Source organism: Mandrillus leucophaeus, unplaced genomic scaffold, assembly GCF_000951045.1.
Source record: "Mandrillus leucophaeus isolate KB7577 unplaced genomic scaffold, Mleu.le_1.0 Scaffold761, whole genome shotgun sequence".
Taxonomy (NCBI): domain Eukaryota; kingdom Metazoa; phylum Chordata; class Mammalia; order Primates; family Cercopithecidae; genus Mandrillus; species Mandrillus leucophaeus.
Window position 1 is genome coordinate 347,741 of NW_012108264.1, and position 18,124 is coordinate 365,864.

Sequence of the window (18,124 nt, forward strand, 5' to 3'; positions counted from 1 at the left end):
GGCAGGCAGGAAAGTTTTGGTCCTTCTGGCAGTTTCCTGAAACTTTCAACTGAAATATATTCATGGCAGTTTTCCTTGATGTCCCCTCTCTAGAGCTGTAGGATTTTGGTTTTACAGAACAACTACAGCAGTGTTCTGTATGAGTTGCAGAGAAGGTCATGGCAGGGAGCCTGTTAATGAGGTAACCTCAAAAATTTAGTCAAGGAAAACTTCCCCTCCTGGGGTTAGTACTAAAAATTTTATAAGGAATGTCCACATGTGCATAAAAATGAAGGTGTTTGGTTCTATTTATGAGGTTTATTTTTTTGAATAAAATTCAAGTAACTTGTGAGACCATGGAACTTCCCTTGGTCCTCAGGGAACAACCAAAGGGACCAAGAAGTGCAAAGCAATTTACACACACCTCTTGAGGAATAGCTCAGGCAGACATCATCTAATAAGATGCCCACCTGCTTCTTCAAGAGCTCCCCCAGATACCACTAGATTACTTGATTCTCTCAGGGTTAGTTTCCTCTTTCCTGAGAAACTGGAGCTTCATTAGCCTGTTTTTCTTGTTCTCAGAGGTTCTCCTTCTCAATAACAACTTGTTCCACACTCCAGGGTAAGGACACTGGATATAGAGAAAAAATTAAAGCAAGACACTTGCTAATCTAATACCAGTCTATACTGAGTTGGACTTGATGATGCATGGTCACAGAAACACACATGCACAGGAAATGTCTGCTGAAAAGAGAAAGGAATCCACCCTGAAGTGACTCAGTGACATTTCTCCTGTTCTCTCTCATTTTTGTTCATGGTAAGAAGTATGCATGTCTTGTGTTAAAGAGGCTATCAATTGTTTTGAATAACCCAGGGATGTTTTTCATTTATAGAGCCTGTCTTCAAGGTAAATCATTCCCTAGAACACATATACAAAGAAATGTTTTTAGATGTTTGCGTTCAGATACCTCATCCTTCATATGAAGAGTCGATGTCCGATAGCTTTGGACGACTGTATGATATTGGGCCATATGGAAAGTTGTTAGAGTAATGACTTCCAGTAAGTCACACCTTCCAATATCTGAGCACTTATATATTCCTCTCCCGCCTTGACTCTGGCCTTGGTCACTGACTTGCTTTGGTTAACGGAACATCACCAATGTGGCCAATAGGGACTTGTTAAACATTCCCCTATTGGGGCTTCCCTCTTGGAATGTCACCCTGAGCTGTTGCCATGTTAACACCCAGAATGAAAGGTCACAAGAGGGAAACTGCACCATCCCCGTTATCTCAGCTGAGCCTGACTGTTAGTCGTCCTGCCAGCTGAATGCAGCAACATGAGTAGTCCCTAGAGAGAGTGCCAGAAGAACTACCCTGTCAACTTATAGGATCATGAAAATTAAGTCACTTTTTAAAAAGCAAGTCGCACAATGATAGATAACTAAAACAAGCCAGGATCTTGTAGTTTGCATATTTCATTTTTTGCATCTGTTTGATGACAATTGTGATATTCCACAACAAATTACTATGTGTAAAACTGTAAATATCCCTGTGCATATACAGTAAGATATGATTATCCAGAAATGGGACTGCTTTCCATAAGGCCTACCCAGAATCTATCTGTTCTATGTTCAGGGGTTGATGTGCATGTATTGTAGAATTACAGGTGGTAAGAGATTACAGAAACTGGGTGGGAGAAAATGCATAATTGGGAAACTAGAGGAGATGTGGTGTATGTATGTGTGTGCATGTGTGTACATACGCACATATGGGTTGAGAGAGAAAGATCAGGGACATGATCAGGGAAAGCGAGTTAAATGGAAATGGTTCTCAGTGGGTGGTGATGTACTAAACAGCACAGGTGGTAGAAACATGTTAACTTCCAAGTTGAAGACCTAATCATTAAAACAATCTACATGTGGTGCCTATGCATTGGCTCATAATTAAGAATCAGATTAATAAAAACATGGGTGTTCCAGTGAATTCATTCCTAGGGTTTTTTTGTATTTTTTCTTTATATTGCTTGAAATTCTTTGCAAATTAAATATGTAATACTGAAGCCACAGAGAAAAAAGGGATATTAAAAAAGCAAATAATCTTTTGATACCAACTTGCCTATGGAATGTCTTATGATAGTCTGTATTGCTTTTTTAACCACACAGAACATCAAAAAATATATTTCCCAATGAATAGGAAAAGACTGTATGGTAAAGGATATTCACAATTAGAATTACATTTGGCAAGTAATGCTTAGCCTTATTTAATACATTCTAACTTGTGTGAGTGCTAAGGAGTTCTCCAAGCTGAGGTTCTATGGCCGTGATTCTGGCATTGAGGGCACTGAAGCTGAGTAGTAGGGAAGTCTATAGGTTACTGCTGTTGTCTGAATAACTTCTTTCTGGGTATGCATGTAATACCCACTTGCAATGAAACAAAATTAATCCTCTTCTGATAAACACTTTCCCCAGATCTGCAAAATAGTGAGGAAACTATGTATAAATATATATCCGATTACTTTTGATTTATAGTAAGCAATTAAAATGTACATACACATACACTATTAAAAGATATCAAAAGCTGGGCATGGTGGTATATGCCTGTAGTCCTAGCTACTCAGGAGGCTGAGGCAGGAGGATTGCTTGAGCCCAGGAGTTCAAGGCTGTGGTAAGCTATTACCACGCCTGTGAATAGTCACTGCATTCCCATCTGGGCAACATAGCAAGACTCCATCACCCTATCTGTGAAAAAATAATTTTAAAAAAAGATACCACCACTGTGTCTGTGCACCCATTTGGGATCTAAACTTCTTTACTGTTCTGGCATAAATATCCACATTCTGGTTAAATAGGAAAAATCAGAAGCAGTATTAATCAAATCCTCCTCACTGCTCCTCTAATTGTCTTGCTGTTATAACAGGGATGATTTCTTAGGAAGAAATCATTTATGTGAAGCAAAATACCATTTGCTGAATGCCCCATTCAGAGTCATCAGGTTAGACAGCTTTCTTCCTCCCCAGAAAGTGATGGGAACACAAATGGGATGAAAACAGATGTGGTTGCTTGGTGCATTGTTGTGTCAAAAGTTCCTTGGGGTTTAATGATCCCTAGCATTGCAGGGAAGGAATATAAAGGAGAACTTAATGGCTTTATGTTTAAATAATTAGCTGAAGGACTCTTCTTTGTGCTCACAAAAAAATTTTAAATTACAGTATTACCTCTTCCCCCTTCTTGTCACTTGACACTCTCTCACCTCCATCCTGGGACTCCACCGCCCACAGTAAATTAAGAAATCAGTAATCCAGTAGTGTCAATGGTGAGATTGTTTAAAGAGAGTTTTCTTTCTTTCTTTCTTTTTGAGACAGAGTCTCACTGTGTTGCCCAGTCTGGGGTGCAGTAGTGTGCTCTCAGCTCACTGTAGCCTCTGTCTCCCAGGTTCAAGTGATTCTCCTGCCTCAACCTCCCAAATGGCTCGGATTACAGGTGCCCACCACCACGACTGGCTAATTTTGTGTTTTTAGTAGCGACTTGGTTTCACCCTGTGGGCCAGGCTGGTCTCGAACTCCTGACCTGAGGTGATCCATCTTCCTTGGCCTCCCAAAGTGCTGGGATTACAGACGTGAATTACTGTGCCTGGCCAGAGTTCTCAATGAGATTAGGTTAAATGACTATACTTTTATTTTAAGGCAGTGTTTCTTAAAGTGTGGTCTGGAGACCAGTGCTTTAGCAGAGGGTAAATGGCACCCTAGGGGCAATGTAACTTGTTTGCACTTGCTCTCTCAAGGCTGTGCTGGTATTTTCCTGAGAAATAAATAAACACATAGGCCAAACAAAAGTGTTTCTACATTCTTAGAGAAACAAATCTGAAGACGATGAATCAAATTCTTGTATATTAGCATCTTTGTAACAGCTCCAGTTATGCGCTGCCTTCCTTTTCTCATTCTCACTCTTCCGGAGACCAGCAGCTTCACAATTATTTATTAAAGTAACTTGTGAAAATGAAGATTCCTGACAGCTGCTGGGAAAAAAATTCGGATTAATAGGTCCCTAGGTTCATAATATTGTTATGAAGTCATCCTTACATCTTGGACTATATACTGCTAGAGTTTTATCTGCGAGAAAAATCCATTTCTGCAAAGTTTAAACCCCTATTCAATAACTTGCGGGCTACATCATCTCTAATGTTTATGGTGGGTTAAATAGAAGGCCTTTCCTGTTGAATCATTCTTCCCAAAACAAAACCCTTCTTGTCTATGTTCTTGCCTTAGTAAGTTCAGTATCATAAACAAATTGAATCTTTGCAAACTGAAGTTGTTCACAGGCTCAGAATCATCAATATGATCATCAGTGAATACTTCAAGGTGGAGTTGGCGTAGATAGGCTATCAAGTAGCCTATCTATCAGTTACAGTATTACTGTGCAAGTTGGGTTTTGGAGGAATAATTCACATTAGTTAATAAAAGTTGAGGCGGAGACTACTTACTGGTTGTTCCCAATTATCTGGTTTTCGTTTTTCCCTTACCCTACCCATCTACAATACAACTAGACGCCCAGTTTTCAACTGGGCACATGGCCTTATAAAATAAAGTTTGTGGCCAGGCATGGGGGCTCACGCCTGTAACCTGAGCACTTTGGGAGGCTGAGGTGGGTGGATCACTTGAGGTCAGGAGTTCAAGACCAGCCTGGCCAACATGGTGAAACCTGTCTCTACAAAAAATGCAAAAATTAGCTGGGTGTGATGCATGCGCTTGTAATCCCAGCTACTCAGGAGGCTGAGGTAGGAGAATTGATTGAACCTGGGAGGCAGAGGTTGCAGTGAGCCAAGATTGCATCATTGCACTCCAGCCTAGGCAACAGAGTGAGACTCCATCTCAAAAAAAAAAAAAAAAAAAAGTGTATTTCTTAGCCTTATTTACAACTAGGGGCCATCATGTTATTAAGTCTGAACAATGGAAAGTAAATGGAAGAGGTGTATATCATTTAAGGGAAGTGTTTGTAGGATTTGTTCTTTTACTTCTTCATCCTCATCTGACAGGCTGGGATGCAGAGGTAATGACTCGAGTTTGAGCTGCCTTCTGGGATCATGATATAAAAAAGCAAATTTGACAATACAAAACAATACAGAGAGCAATAGAAAATTTAAAAGTAAAACAAAACACACAAAACAACAAAATAACTATAATCCATATGCTTATTTTACAAAAGCAGATATTGTATCCATAAAACAATAAGATAGCCTTATCAAAAGCAAGAATAATAAAAACCAACAACAAAAGCCAACAACAAATAAACAAAAAGCAACATGAGAGAACCGGGCAGAACTCTCCAAATGCAAAAATATACAGCAGAAATGAGAAGAAGATCAGGTGAAAAGTTGGAAGCTAAAGTTGAAGAAATCTCCCAGAAAGAATGAAATGACAAAAGGTTGTAAAACTGGAGAGGAGACTCAATTTAAGAGCCCTGACTCTTAATTTGAGAATTTTAGAATGAAATAAAAGAGGCAATGGGAGGAGACATCAGGGAAATAATTTAATAAAACTTTTCAGAATGGAAAAGCATGCATTTTCTCTTGGTTTTGTTATTCAATAATTTCAACTTTTATTTTAGATTGAGGGGATACATGTGTCGGTTTATTACCTGAGTATATTGTATGAATCTGAGGTTGGAGGTATGATTGATCCCTTCACTCAGGTACTGAGCTTAGTACCCAATGGTTAGTTTTTCAACCCTTGTTCCCTTCTCTCCTTCCCCTCTCTGGGAGGTCCAGTGTCTATTGTTGCCATCTTTATGTCCATGAATACCCACTGTTTAGCTCCCACTTATAAGTAAGAACATGTGGTATTTGGTTTTCTGTTTCTGCATTAATTCACTAATGATGATGGCCTCCAGCTTCATCCATGTTGTTGCAAAGGACATGATATTGTCCTTCTTTATGGCTGTGTAGTGTTCCATATTATATACCTATATGTGTATATATATATATCACATTTTCTTTATTCAGTCCACAGTTGATGGACACAAATGTCTTTGCTATTGTGAATAGCTCTGCAATGAACAGACAAGTGCATGTGTCCTTTTGGTAGAACAATTTATTTTCCTTTGGGTATATACCCAGTAATGGGATCGCTGGGTTGAATGGTAGTTCAACTCTTAGTTCTTCGAGAAATCTCAAAACTGCATTCTGTCGTGGCTGAACTAATTTACATTCCTACCAACAATGCATAAATGTTCCCTTTTCTCCACAGCCTCACCAGCATCTGTTGCTTTTTGACTTTTTAATAATAGCTATTCTGACTCTCGTGAGATGGCATCTCATGGTTTTGATTTGCATTTCTTTGATGCTTAGTGATGTGGAGCATTTTTTCATGTTTTTTGGCTACTTGTATGTCTTCTTTTGAGAAGTGTTCATGTTTTTTGCCCATTTATTGATGGGGTTATTTGTTTTTTTGTTTGTTCAATTGTTTTATGTCTTTATAGATTCTGGATATTAGACCTCTGTCAGATGCACAGTTTGCAAATATTTTCTCCCATTCTGTAGGTTGTTGTTGATAATTTCTTTTGTTGTGCAGAAGCTCTTTAGTTTAACTGGGTCCCACTTGTCAATTTTTGTTATAATTGCAATTAAAAGCATGAGTTTTCATATATTAAGAGCTAAGTACTCATTATAATTAATGTAAAAGTCTTGTACCCAGACATTCATTGTAGCTTGAAGTTTCTGAAAGTTACATTGAGAGGTGAAAAATCAGGTCACATTCACAAAATAAGGAAACGTATTGGCCCTATGCTCCTCCAGGGCAGCCCAGGATGGTAAAAACACAGTAAATAAATGTCTTCAAAATTCTGAGGACTGTGAGAAAATGTGTATCTGAAAGAACCAGTTCTTTAAGTTCTTCAAGATTGATCCTAAATGAATAACTGGGCCTAAATTTAAAATAGAACCAAGCGGTCATTTGCTGACTAGGGATCACACACATACTCTGAGTTCCCTGAAAACCAGAAACTTTTTATCTTTAGAACTTTCAGAGCTCAGCTGTACCAACCAACCAGGGCTCAGCTATATTGACCAATCAGACCTAAACAAGTTTGAATTCTTCATTTGCATAAATGGACCTGATTAGGAACCTGGGTGGGAACTTTTGCTGTAAAACCTGAGCCTTCCCTTTGTTCTCTGGGACTCACTTTGGTTTTACATGAAGAATGTGTAGAACTCCTGTTTGCAAATTATTTACTGGAATAAAATCTCTTTCCTCCAAATTTCTTTTCAGGGAACTTTTGTTGACAATATGAATGGTTTCCAAACGAAAATTCCAAACTCTGGAGAAGAGGACTAGAAACAGGTTGATAGAGGAAAGGGCCATAAGCCAAAGAATGTAGGTGCTTTCTCAAAGCATTCTCAAAAATGGGCAAGGAAATGAATTCTCCCTGGATCGTCCAGAAGGAACTTAGCCTTGCAGACATATTTTAGAGTCTGATCTCAAGAACTGTCCAATAAATGTAGATTTTAAGACACTACGGCTGTGGTAATTTGTTTCAGCCACAAGAGAAAATACACTGACCAAATATATTAATTGTGCAGGCAAAGGAAAGACATTTTACATATTCATGCCCCCAAAACTTTACCTCCCTTTCCCTTATATAGAGAATTTACTATGGAAGGTGTTTTAATAAACAAGGATCAGGCATGAGGAAGAGTGTGAGGTTCAGGAAAGAAGAGATCCAAAGGACAGGGATGAGAGGAAGTCCTATGAGATTGGGGATGTTCCGAGCAGATAACTGGGTAGACTGCGAGAAAGCAACTGCTCCAGGCTAGAGCAGTCCCAGGCAGGGGCACAAAAGACTGACTGACTGCTTATCACTCATTTTACTGTCTTGGATGATGGTTTAGAGCTCTGCTTCAAGAACACTGAATACCTGGTTTTCATTACTTACTAACCAGGCAGATACATTTAACTCACTTTTATTTTTATTTTTGCAAAGTGGAAATAATGGTAGTGCTACCACATAGGGTTGTCTTGAGGGTGAAATTAATATGTACAGCATGCTTAAAACAGAAAAATTTATCGATAGGCACATGGAATATTGACTAAATATTCCCCTCCTTGAGACAGTTACAAATTGTATTATATACAAGTTTCAGCTGTCAAAAATATTTACCATCATAATTATATAACCATTAAGTATTGATTTAATCAACTTGTGGCTTAAGTATTTTGGGAAGCTGGGAGAGGGATTTGAAGTGTGTGCGTAGTAGGGGGATGAGTTGGATGGATAGAAAATCAAATGATAGGGTATGAATTATAAAATCAAGACATAGCAGTATAAGCATATTGTTTAGAAATAGAAAAGTTAATATTGATTATCTCTAGGGATTATAACCTCACACTGGGGCAAAGTAAAGCAGGGAACTATAGATTTCCATTATAAGCCTCATAGAACTATTTTACGTTTTCAAGTATGTTCCTGTGTTCTTTGATAAAATTTAAAAACTTGAATAATGAAGTTAATGTAGGTGATAGAACACATTTAGCAAGGTGGAGCAAGCCACATATGCTTCATTACCAAGAGTGTGAAAACTGACATTCTTGACTCTATTGTCCAAACATATGAGCAAAAATTAACTTTAGAGTTTTGGAAATTGCAAACATCCAGCAAACTTTAGGTCTAATTTCCGATGATGCTTCAGAATCAGTGGTGCCCAACCTGAGTTGCAAATAAAAATGGTCGAGGCTATACATTGTAGCCACCTGGGGGACTTTTAGACCTTCCAGTGATCCAGCTCCACCCCAGACCAATTAAATCAGAAACTCTGGGGTTAGGATCCAGAGTACTAAACATCAGTACTGAAAGGTTTCCAGGTGACTACAATATGTGGCCAAGATTGAGAATAACTGTATGAAAACATTTTTGGGCAGTGCTTGGTCAGATTTCCTTGTACTTATTGGCATTTTAGTATGTAACACTCCACATTTATCAGCTTGGTAGGAACGGACATGGAACTGGTAGTAGTTTGGAAAAAAATAAAGTATGTGTCACACACCTCCTAAACATTGAAAAACATGTATGTTTCCTAAATATTATAATTTGGATTAGAACCATGTTTGATCACTTTGGTTAATTTCATCAAACCATAAATAGCTTTACACTAGTTTTTGAATTATTGAATGCATGAGTCAGACTCCTAAGCCTTAGAGATTTAAACACTGATTGTTACGGCTTAAACACACTGATCTCTGTGAATGCAGAATTTCCTAAAGAAATGAATGAATAATAACTAAATTACACCAGGAAGACCCAGTATTAATTACCACATAATTCATATGGCAGTTTATAAATCAGATACAAAATCCAATAATTATAGGACAATTGCTGTGTAATTTCCTTGACTCTATATAGTAATTACAGTGTAATTTTGTCAATAGTTCACATCACATAACCATAAAGAGAACTGCTATTACTTTGTATCCTGGAGTTGAAAATAACTAGCTAGATTATTCTAGCATCAGTTTGGAGAGGAACCAATATAAGATCTTCCCTCTAGATTAGGATCCAGAAATAATGTAACCTTTGCTTCTAATCTGCTCAGTATTTGGGACCGTACTAATTGATATGAGAGATATTTAATATGTAATGCAGTTGGTGCAGGAAGAATTTAAGCATTCTACCTGGTATTCTGAAATTGCCAACATTTAAGTTAAATCATATATAACTAAGCAGGTGAAAGCAGATATTCATGAGGAGGAATGTACTTTGATTAAAAACAAATTAGAGCATAGTAGAAAATGCTGCTTTTCCTGTGGAGATATAGCTTAAATAGTTTTATGCTAGTTGAACTTGAGTTGGTCAATGCTTTCTTTAGCAAGGGTATAAACTATCATTTGCTTAGCTCCCCTCAGAAGTATCTTTTGTTTGTTTTGTTTTTGTTTTCATTTTAAAAAATATATGTTAGCTTCATTGGAAGCACACTATACTGGAGAGGTAAGAACACTCCACTGGGGAGGAGGAAAATGACTAGAATTACCATGTAATGGGTGAAGACCTTATATCATCTTTTGGCCAGCACAGGGGTTTACAGTCTAAGACCAAATCTAAAGAAAGACAAAAGATTCTGCCCATGTTCAAGTAGAGATGGGATTGATACTGGGAGAATGAGATGTGGGTGAATTTCCTATGGTTCCTTACAGAGAGAATGCATGGTGCCAGTAGCTTAGCAGAGTCATTTCATGGATTTCATGAACATGGCAAGGAATTGGTGATAAGACACTGGGGTATTTACCAGACCTTCACGACCCACAAAAGTGATTATTCTCTGACTGTCAGCTCCCTGAAGAAGAGATAAATCCCAAGCAGGATGGGATCCCAGAAATGTCCAGGAAAGCTTGTCTTTTCGATAGAGTCGTAGAGGTCCTCAGGCAGAGAACAGTCCCTTCTGATACTCTAGACTGAGATTCTAGATATCCTGGGCTTGAAATATTATATTCTCATTGTTTATAGTTGTGAAAGTGACAGCCACAATACTATTTGGAATGTTATAAAAATGAAGCTCAACTAAATAGTGAAACTCAATCTATTGACTCTGAAAGTTTTTCTGCCAGGTAAGGATGGCCAGCTTCACTGGTAGCTAAGCTGCTGAACATTTATAATTGGAAACCATAGAAAGGATCAAAGGATCATTTTAAAAAATAGAGATAGGGTCTTGAGCTCCTGGGCTCAAGCAATCCACCTGCCTCGGTCTTCCCAAGTGCTGGGATTGTAGGTGTGAGCCACAGTGCCCAGCCAGAATCAACTTCTAATGACTCCAAAAGATAGGATGCCAACTCTCTGATTCCTGTCTACCCAAACATACTGAGGTAATTGCTAGCTAATCGATAAAGCAACAAAACTACACACAGGATGCACACCCCACTGAGGCAAGGTTTTGTAAATGGAATGAGTGGTTCCATGAATGTATTGTACCCTTTGTGTAGCCTGCAGTGACCACCACATCAGGTAAAAAGGAAAGAACACCAAAGCTTGGCCTTTAATACCCTCTACAAAGTGTCTTCAATATTAACTGGAGCCTTTCCTTCTACTGTGCACTTTTATGTATCCTATACTTAGTCATCAAGGATACTCATCTTTTGTTAAACATTGCCTGTAATTTCCTGCTACCAGATTCTTTCTTCCCTTTATCTGAAATGACCCATCCATCAACATGTCTCCTGTCCAGACCTCACTCATTATTTAAGGGCTCCATTTTCTTAGTCAAGAGGCTCCTTTTGCTTCTTGGAAACTCTACTCTTGTACTACATATATTTTTATATATATTTTCTCTATTGGCTTATAAATTCCTGGAGGCAAGTGCCATGATTTACACATTTTTAGATTATTTCCAAGTAGTTATTATTGAATTTCACAGTACAATAAAAACTAGAATGAATGTACCTGTTGATATTTCCTTTGTTAAATTTAAGCATTTGTAGGCTATATTAATTATTAGACCCCAGGATTACTGATCTATGGAGTAAGCATTTTTGATGCAGGTTTTTGAACCCTCTCCTTCCCCTGAAAATGTTTCTTTTATCCTAATATGACTATTAACAACTTGCTTTTTGAAGAACACCGAAGATTTGATGTAGGAATTCAAAGTGATCTCTCTGATAGTAACAGAAAACCTGATTCTGTTATTAGACATAGATGACACTCTTTGAAGAAGTTAAAGCTTAGCTCCTCTAAGACTTGAAGTCACAACAGATTTGAAAAAGGAAACAGTGGAGAAGAGCTCCTGTGTGCTGTCGGAAGAGCCCCAGATGGGGGTTCAGGAGAATGAGGGGCTGCCTCTTTCCTTCAGTAACTGGGCTGTATGAGTTGGGGTATGCCACAGAACACCTGAAAAATGAGTGGTTTAAGTTATATGAGCTTGAAGACACCATGAGTCTTAAGAAATCATGTTGTGAGTACATTTCTTGGAGAAAAATATTGTGATGAAAATAAAACAGCAGGCTGGGATAAAAATCGTGAACTATTGGAAAAGGTAATTATGAAGAAATAATAATTTTTCTCCCAAAGCTTGGCCTTAGGAAAATTATGGCGAATTTATGTATTTATTTATTTTTTTGAGACAGGGTCTCACTCTGTTTCCCAGGCTAGATTGCAGTGGGGTCATAACAGCTCACTACAGCCTCAAACTCCTGGGCTCAAGTGATCCTCTCGCCTCAGCCTCCAGAGTAGCTGGGACCACAGGTACATGCCACAACACCCAGCTAACTTAAAAACAAAAATTTATTTATTTTTGGTAGGGACAGAGTCTCACTATGCTGTCCAGGCTGGTCTCCGACTCTTGGGCTCAGGCAATCCTCCTGCCTTGGCTCAGCCTCTCAAAGTGCTGGGATTATAGGCATGAGCCACTGTGCCTGGGCAGCTAATTTAATTTTAATTATCTCTGTTTCTTCCCTCCCCTCAGTTATTTATCCTAGTTTCAATTCCAAGGGCATTGCTTCAGATTTCTGGATTGATTACAATGAAGGTATTTAGAAAAGCAGTTTAAGGTATTGTCTTCCTTTAGAACTCTTCGTAGAAGGCACAAGAATCCTGGTAAGTTTTCAAGGTGTAAAGAGATTCTAGTGTTGGGATTTATAGGAATTCTCCCAGGTGCTGAAGCCCTCAAAAGTTTTCCCGCTTCCCCCACCCCCATCTCCGGAAAGATCTGAACAATTAGGAGAAATCATTGATTCTCATTATTAGACAGAGATGTCTATGTTTAAGATTTCAATCATACTGACACCTGAGGAGCTTGGCTCTTGGTTAAAAACCAGTGGTGATTTTCTTTCTTGAGGCTTGACTATCAGCAATTACAAAGGTTTTCCCTGGCAGGCTCTTGGGAGAAGCTGCTCTTCCCACACCAGACTCCTTGCACAGCCAGTGTATTCCAGTCTCTGCAGGGAGCTGCACTCAAGCCCTCAGGCCCCTCTGGCAGATCATGCTCTTCCCTATTTGCATTCCTGTTGCTGGCACCTTCATTCCTGAGTTTTCCCAGGCTGGATTGTAGTGTTGTCATCATGGCTCACTGTAGCCTCAAACTCCTGGGCTCAGGTGATCCTCTTGCCTCAGTCTCCAGAATAGCTGGGACCGCAGGTGCATGCCACCACACCAAGCTAACTTAAGAACAAAATTTGAGGCCTTAGGCAGGGGGCTTCTTCAGGCTCCTCTGCTGAGGCCTCCCTATGCGGGGAGGAAGGGGAAGACTTGAAGACTCAGTCCATGTCCACTCCTAGCCCTCCCTCCTTGCCCTCCTCCCCCAACCTCAGAGTCCATGCAGCTGTTTGGGGCTCCCTCAACAGTGAGACAGCCCCGCAGTCTGTGTTGATTCATCTGACCCACTGTCAGTGTGCTGTTCTCTGGGGGAAGATGGAATAAGGGGAGTTGGTACAGGTTTCTCTGGTTTTAGCCTCTTATAAGTGATTGCAGTAAGTGATTGAAGGTTTAATCCTTTCATTTTTGGCTTGTTGCTTTAATCGGCTCCTCTAACACCTGGAGGCTCAGCTCTCTCTGCCTGCTCAGTTGAGCTCCTGCTAGCACCTCTGCTTTCCAAACAACTGAAATATTTGAGCTCAGGTCAGCTTCTCAGAGCCTGTGGAATGAAAATGTTTCAATAATCAATACACGACAGGGCCTAGCAACAAGCTGAGGATGACAGGAGCTCAACCGCCTTTCAGTCCAGTCGCTTATATCTGAGCACGAAGCTGTCTGTCACAAAGGTTCTGCACCGCACATTCCATGACCATGAAGACTTATTGCATGAGCATCAATTTTCCCTACAGCCTAATGGAATACCCAGCATGTAATTAGATGTTAATATATATTAATTTAAAAGCAATCATGATGTGTCAAGTAATTACTGAATATGTTGCGCAAACATTTTTATCAGGCTGTTACTCTTTCTGTCTCATGGGGGCAATTAACAAATAAAATAAATCCACCATAATACTCATATAAGATGAATTAGAATATAATTATTTAGAAAGTTTAGATTATTAAGGAAAATAATTCAAAGCAATATATTCTTAGAAACACACATAGGCTAGCAGTTATCTGGGAATATATATGTTACTAGAGTTCTTCTGTCTTTAAGAATGTTGAGGTCCCCAAATTGACCCAGTTACCTGTCTGAGCTAAATACACATTCACTTTTGCTTCCTAGTTCTGAGTATTGAGGTTGCAATTGACTTTCTCTTCTCTTGACCAAGATTTTCTTGAAATAAACCTAGAGGTGGTTTCTAAAATCATAATATGATTTTGTGAGGGATTGCAGTATGGGGATGAAATAGGTATGTTTTACAAAGTATAAATATTTGGGGCAGAATGAAATTCAGATTTTTGTTTGTGGGTTCAGGGAAATTGTAGCAGGCTAGGTTGGTGCTTATTGGCTTCTGAAAACATTTGATTTAACTGGATGAAGAAAATGGAGACAATATCCATTTGTCTATCTAATAGAAAAGTAGAAGGTCATTTATTTAGCATCCTGCTCCAAAGACAGAGGCCACTCTGGTGAGTGTACTTCAAGACTATTTGTAAATATGCTAAACAATAAGACAAAATTTCAAAGTATCATGGTTACATGTTCTAGAGAAATTTAGAACATCATCATTGTTCTAAGAAATGTCCCTATGTACAAAATAAAGTCACTTTATACAAAATGAAGTGACTTCTCCTCAAACTGCCTAGTAAAAGTAGCCAACAATAGTGTAGGTGACACCCTCAAATAATACAAAGATTATTTTACATGCTGAACTGATTTGTTTTCCTAATCAGGTTTTTTAAAAAAAAAAATCAGTTATTTAATTAGGTTCTTCTTAAGACATCTAGAACACCAATTTGTGAGGATAAATTCCATTTGTAAGGACAAACACAGATCGCAGGTAGCCCTGAAGCTGAGGAATAGCTTTAATTTTTGGTAAAATCTGGGAGTCAACAGCTTTCTGATCAATCTTGCGCTGTCTGTAATCTCGTATTTCTCTTTTCCTGTGTCAAAGATCTCACCTTCCTGGTGTCTGGGCTTCTGCAGCTGCTTCTTCCTGAAGTTAGGCCTCAGTAAGATGTTTTGGGATTTTTACATTGCTGATATCAAGTTTGGTTGAGGTGGCAATGATAAATTTCCAGTGTGTTCTTTGTAGTGGAACTCAACTGAGGACCAGAGGTCCAGTCACAAATAACAAGCCACTAGCCAGCTGCTTCAGGAAAACCACACTCTTGACGCTGTGGTGTCCAGTGAGGATAATCAGAAGGGTCCTGGGGGCAATGCTGGCTCACAGTTTTCTCACGCTGCTGATTGAAGGATTTTATGCCATGATTCAACAGCTTTCCAGGCACATCTTCAGTAGAATAATATCTGGGCGTTTCATGAAGTTTAACCACCTGGGTACCACCATTCTTGTCACCACCAACTGGTTTTGTAACAGTTGCAAGAACTTGCTCCTTTGTTTTCTTTTCAACCTTGGATTTAGTGGCTGAGTACTTCCTCTTGTACATGGCCTTTCTGGAATATATAGCAGATCGAGAATACTTGCCAATTCCTCTGACAGGGACACGATTGTGGCTGCAGTGGGGCTTCCCCTTCTTGGGCATTTTAGCCTTGAGGTTACCCTTTTCCACCTTGCCACCAGCATCAGCTTCAGGTTTCTTCTCTTTAGTATTGGCTTCTCAACTTTTTCACCTGCCATCTTGCAAGATGGGAAAGAACCCTAATCATATTTTATATCATTTGATGCCCGATAATTTTCCTAGTGTTCAAGGTTCATTTAATAATCATTTCATTAAAAAACCCAACATTTATAGTATGCAAAGTAGTTTTAAATAAAAGATTGTCAGATTTTGAAGGAAAAGAACCACTGAAATACAGCCCTAAATGTCATTCACAGCTGCTGAAAGTAAATTATATAATCTTCTGGGGAGTAATTTGGTATTATGAATGAAAATTATATGACATATATTTTTTCAATACTGCAATTCCCATTCTAGAAATTTACCATAAAGAAATAATGTTGTATGCACAGATATGTATACCAAGAATATTTAACACAGTCTGGTTTATATTACCGAAGAAATAGAGCCAAATGAAATGTTCAGCAACCGTCTTGGTAGCATAAATGAGCAGTCCTCAAAAGTGACGATGCAGATCTATGTATTTTTAGAACATATTGCTAAGTGGAAAGTAGTTCCAAAACAAAATATATAGTATAAAACATTTTTCTAACTTAAAAAATGGTTTGTTCACCTATAGTAAAAAGCTGGCAGGTGGTGAATTAGTTTTCAGTTGTGGTCATGTTTCAATGGTGGAATTATGGGTGATTTTTTACTCGTCTGTATCTTCTGTTGTTTTCCCATAAGGAAAATAAATTCCTTATCTACTCTAGGTATTATTCCTGTAAGGAGTTAGGAAATAATTTCACCAATATTTTTTAGACAATAGAGTCTTATGATTATGTAAAACATGCCACATTAAAAAAATTTTATTTAACAGACATTTTTATAGTACTTACTATGTTCCAGACATTGTTTCTCTCTGATTTTTCCTTCCCATTCTCCCTTTCGTTCTTCCTTTCTCTTTTTCCTCCTGTTACTTAATTTCTTCCTCTCCCTTTCCTCCTTTATATAATTTTTATTGTGGTAAAATGTAGCATTTTTGGTGTATAGGTCTATGAATTTTGTTAAATACATATAATAGTATAGCATATTGACTGCACCCCTCCACCTCCCAATTCCTTTAAATTCCTTTGTAGTAAACACTTATTATCCTAGCCCTGGGCAACCACCGATCTCTTTTCTCTTCTTGTTTTACTTAAGTGTTATATAATTGCAATTATGCAGTATGTAACCTTCAGAGTCTAGCTTATTTTATTTAGCATAATGCACTTGAAACTTATTCATGTTAAGTATATCAAGAGCTTGTTCCTTTTTGTTGCTGACTAGTATTCAATTACATGGATATAGTACAGTTTGTTTATCCATTCATCAGCTGAAGGACATTTGGGTTATGTTCAGTGTTTTGTAATAATGCATAAAGTAGGTTGAATATTTACATATAGTTCTTAGGTGAACATTGTTTTCATTTCCCTTGAGTAAATACCTAGGAGTGAAATTGCTGGATCGTATTGTTAGTATGTCTTTAACTTTGTAAGAAACTGCCACAGTGTTTTCCAAAGGGGCTGTGCTATTTTGCATTCTTGCCAGTAATGTATGAGAGTTCCAGTTCCTCTGTCTCCTTGACAACATTTTGCATTGTCAGAGATTTTTTTAATGTAGCAGCTTCATTTAAATATTTATAAATATTAATTCATTTAACTCTGTGAGATGAATAGTATTACTGTCTCAATTTTATGAATGAAAAAATTGATATGGACATCAGATTCCTGTCTCAAATTCACACAGTCTGTAAGTGGTAGAGCTGAATTGGTACCCAAACAACCTAAGGCCAGAATATACATTCTTAATATACTATACTATACTTCTCTTTCTGTCAATACAGGAAAGAAAGGCTTGCTATAATTCCAGTGAAAACTTGAAAGTTCATCATTTCTACTCTTGGAAAGTTAGCTAAAATTTATTGAGTCTCAAATTAATTTGCCAAACATGTGCAGTGTGGCTCCATCTAGAACTATTCCTGTCAGCTAGTTGAAGGATGTCAGTAGGCCGGCTCCTGAGAGATCTTTCAGAATGCTGTAACTTGTTGGGCTCCCTGTGGTTCAAAGTCTTGCTCTCAGCCCTGCAAACCTAGAAATGTAATCCTTTTGTTATCCAAGAAATGACTGAACTCCAGTCATGCTGGAGGACGTAAGAGATAAAGTTTACAAGACAATGATATGTTAAACAAAATGGAAATTTATTAATTTACTGTGAGAAATATAATGACCAAAGGGAACAAATATTCATTTATATTTGACAGCACATCTTCCTGTAGAAAAACTTCATGGGAGCCAAATTATAATTAGAAGGTTTCTAGGTATGCCTAGAAACATAACTGGGAGAGTTCTCTGATTTTAATAGCCTGAAGCCTTTAAACATTCAATCATAAAACTAACTCCTGGAAGTTTGTGCCTGAAATATCCTCATTTGTTCATTTCCACAGTATGATTTAGTCTGCCCAGGGGTCACAGAGAATTATGAAGTGTCTTCCT

General features: G+C 38.2%; 1 pseudogene; it reads right to left on the reverse strand.

Moving 5' to 3' along the window:
• Positions 1 to 14,812: 14,812 nt before the first annotated feature.
• On the reverse strand, positions 14,813 to 15,670 carry LOC105529376 (annotated as a pseudogene).
• Between the last annotated feature and the right edge of the window lie 2,454 nt (positions 15,671 to 18,124).